Genomic DNA, 4,472 nt, shown 5'->3' with positions numbered 1-4,472 from the left:
TCACATAATCATATTAATCATGCATGCCACATAGTCACGCGCATTTAACCAATTACACACATATAAGTCCAATTATGCCCTCCCGGCACGCTAATGAGGGCACTAAACCCTATTATCATATTTGGGGTTGTTACATCTCTAGCTCTCAACGACGATCTCATAGGAATACGGGGTCCATGCACAGTTCCCACAAATATGAACGGGTCCTCACCCTCAGGTTCAAAGGTTGCCATCTTTTTCTTATAGCCTATGGCTGCCCCATACTTGGCTAGCAAATCAATACCCATAATCATATCAAAGTTTTTCATGACCAGCTCAATAAAATCTACTGATAGCTCTCAACTATCCACCTCTACTGGTAATGATCTGACCCATCTCCTAGAGACTACCAGATCCTTAGTAAGCAATAAAGTCCTAAGTCCCACTTCACAATACTCACATGATCTACACAACCTATCAATCACTCTACTAGTTACAAAGGAATGTGTAGCCCAAGAATCAATCAAAATAGAATAAGAAATGCTAGCACTAGAGAGCTGACCTATCATTACTGAGGGTCGAGCTTCTACCTCTAATTGTGTCAATGCGAGCACTCAAGCTAGAGTCAAGTTGTCTACCTTCTTTGGTTCTTCCGTCTTCAACCTTGGAAAATCTTTCTTAAGGTGCCCAACTATGCCACATAAAAAGCAGGCCTTCGCCTGACACTCTCTCAGATGACGTCTCCTACATCTGGTATATTCTGGATATGTCCTCCAGCTCTCAATGCTGCTCTGGTGGCCAACCTGTATACCCCGTGGCCTCCTGTATGGGCCTATAACTGTAATAGTGTCTGGGGTCTTCCTCTTCTGGTCACTAGGGCCTCTGCCCCTACCAGATTCAGTAAAGGGAGGTCTCACCCTCCTTGTATCCCTTCTGGTCGCGTTCTTGCACCAAATCTTGTTCTCAGCGCCCTTCGCAATAAGGGCCTTCTCCACTACATGAGCATAAGTCGTCACTCCAGGTATTGAAGTAATCTTAATATCCCTGGATATCATATCATTTAGCCCTCGAACAAATCCCTCCTTTCTTATCACATCTGTTGGCACCAAGTTTGAAGTGAACTTGGGCAACCTAGCAAATTTCAGAGCGTACTCTGTAACAGTCATGGTGCCCTGCACCAAATTACTAAACTCATCTGCCTTTGCAGCTCTAACTGCATCGTTATAGTATTTCTCATTAAAAAAGCCCTCTAAACTCTTCACAGTTCGGAGTCTTCACATCTCTATTATGGGATAACACTTCCCACCAGATTTGGGCATCCTCCCGAAACATAAATGTGGCATAGGCCACTCTGCCATTACCTGCCACCCTCCATAAAGTCTAGGATGGAGGTGGTCATACCCATCTACTGCTCAACTCGCAATGGATCTGGCCCTCCCTCAAAAATAGGAGGGTGCTGCTTCCTGAAGCACTCATAAAGAGCCTCCCACCTGTTCTCAGTCCTTAGTTATTGTTGTAATACTAGTTCCACAACTGGTGCAGCGTTCCCTACTGGAACCCGCTGCTGTCTCAGTAGGTGGATCTTTTATTTCTGCCTCTGTAATCTATCTTGCATATGAGTAAGCACTTGTTGCAAGTTCTTAGGAGCTGGTGGAGGGTTCTAACCCTGGTCTTTGTCTCTAACCTGAATTCCAGCGTCGGCTGGTTCATTTGATTTCCCTAGAAGCATACTTCCAAGTCTTTCTGCAATCAATGACTTGGCACACCAGGCAACAATAACGGTGCTCAGCACCACCCCACGGTCTAAGACTGAACAAAAAAAAACATACACATGCAATAATAGTGCTAATAAGATGTTCAATAGCTTTCACATATAGAAGTCATGCTAATAAGCAAGTCAGTTCATATTCATGCTCAATCAGGGTGCTAATAAGCACATTCTTAAATTCATAGCAGCAGTAGTGCTAATAAGCACGTCCTTTATCATTCACACAACAGTTAAGGGCCAAGCTCTATCAGTATAACTCATGCTTCCTAATCAAGCATGCAAATAAGACATTCATATATCAAATATGCAGGTAAATACATATTCATATCAATAGTTACCAAACCTTGAGTCGAACTTGTCTTCAGCGGCGAGTGTACATGCCCAGTCAATCTTCAGGAACCCAAATTCCTAAATCGCTTTGATACCAAGTTGGAACGTCCTCCTAATCTAGAAAAGCTACACTATATAATTAAATACTACTTAACTCACTAAACAAGTCATTTGGATTTAAAACATGTAATTGAAACGAACCACGTGTTTAGGTACTAAAAATTTCAGTCAAAATTCAACCATTTCATTAAAAGAGTTTAAGTTTAATACATGGGATCCCAAAAACGTTTAAAATTGTTACAAACTCAAAAATGAACACAAAAGCTGACCTAAGAGGCAAAACCAGAGTTCAATCCTAGTTCCAACTGATACCCTCGATCGTGGCGGTTGAGCAGGTCGTATATGCACACCCTGCCTTTGAAGCTCTCCAACTCATGGTTGGTCCAGCTTTTCTTTTCCTTTATGTGTACCATTTAGCAAGATTCATTATATTTGAAAAATAAATATCAATGACTTCTTGGAAAGCAAACATGATGTTTTAATGCAACAATTAAAACACATAAATTTAACATTTACTATTCCACAATAAAACTACCCGACAATTAAAGTGCCGCATTTGGGTCGGTCAAGTTAATTTCCGACAATCTTATCTTTATTATTTAAAACTCAAAATAACTCATATTTTCTCTTTTAAAATAAAGTATCACTCGTTTGGCCAAGAAATAGTTATCCACTACAAAAGCTTAGTTGTATCATTGTGAGTGTAATCCATTATTTTAGAATTTATAGCTTAACTTAGAGAGTGTCGCCTTAGGGTCAGTCAAACCTAAAATACATCACTATTTCCTGTCTTCATAAGAAGTCAACCTTGATATTAATATGACTAGAAACCTTCCTTAGGGGGACAAAAACAAAACCTCCTCGAGGTCCTAATCATATTTCATGGTGTTGTACTAATAATGGAGACTATAGGTCACATTGAGATATCAACATTCTCCCACTCACTATTTTATAATGTATGTGTTTATTAAAACTAATCAAGTAATTCCAAATTAATTACTAGTTCATTTATAACCCTGTGAATGCAATTAATTATCCTAAGAATAATTAAAGTGATCAAGAATAATTACCCATTACATTCACAAAATTTACTAAAACACCTTTTAAATAAATTTGGTTATCCTAAGAGGCATATTTTAACTATTGCCTTTATTATGGTGTGATTTACCAAGTTTTAACTAGTTTAAGACTTAATAGTTTACATACAATTGGTTTCACAAAAATAATTCAAATAAACATATAGGACAATCCTAGATAATCATGTTTTTACAAACGAGATGCATGATTAATTAAAACTGTGTGGGGTTTCATGTATGACATGTAATGGACTAATGAATGATCATGTTATCAATCAAGCATTAATTAATATTTATTTAAATAAATAAATAATAAATGATGAACTAAGTAGCTATTTGGTATTTCTAAATTTATAACCCTTGAAAAAATAAAAATAAAAAAATTACAAAGTAGACTTCCAGTCGATTACAAAAACTAATATCTAATATGCTTCCTCCTCTCTTAAGCACATCTGCATGTTCTTTAGGATTTTATAATCTCTGTAAGTCCTAAAATTGGCATATTTTATAGAAATATCGTTTTATTAAAAGATCAATTTTGTGTTTCCCTTTATTGTGTTTTTTGGAATTAAACTTTCCCTTTCTTGTGATTTGTGGAATATTTACATTCCTTATTTAACTTTATTTGATTATAAAGGGAAGTAATATCTTGCAAACATTTAGTACTTACTCAAAATCCTTACTGGAATATTTGACATTATATTTTCGTGCAACTCAAGAATTGAAATTCAGGAAACTGAATCTTTAATGTCATTAATTGTTCTTTCTATTTTGAGCATGTTTTCGATCTGACATAGGTTTGAGCTGTCCCCACCAAAATCATATCTGTTGGATCAGCTTCTTCTAAAAAAGACAATTCTTCATCAATCAAGAATATCTTCAATTATTCTTGCCTTTATTAGGAAATTCTTTCTCAGCCTTTATGAGCACAAAAAATGACTCTATAAATAGGGCTCTAAAGGCAGTGAGAAAAGTGAACTCTTAGATGCATAATTTGTGAGTGTATTGTAATATTTGTGAGAGTTCCTTATTTGTATTCAAGATCATAGTATTCACGTGATCTTATAGAAATATGAGTGTCTAGATTTTTTGGTGAGTTAATACCACGTTCATGAGTGAATATACATTGTAATTTGAACACAACTTTTATAGTCTTCAGAAGAAGATTTTTACAAGCCTTGCATCGAGAGGATGCAAGCACTCGCTTGCCATTGAAGGGAGTTCAAGTGGTTGAGCGTTTCAATCAAGATCAGATTAGT

Source organism: Humulus lupulus, chromosome 3, assembly GCF_963169125.1.
Source record: "Humulus lupulus chromosome 3, drHumLupu1.1, whole genome shotgun sequence".
NCBI classification, from domain to species: Eukaryota; Viridiplantae; Streptophyta; class Magnoliopsida; order Rosales; family Cannabaceae; genus Humulus; species Humulus lupulus.
The sequence above is the reverse complement of the archived record's forward strand: the minus strand, read 5'-3'. Positions refer to the sequence as shown.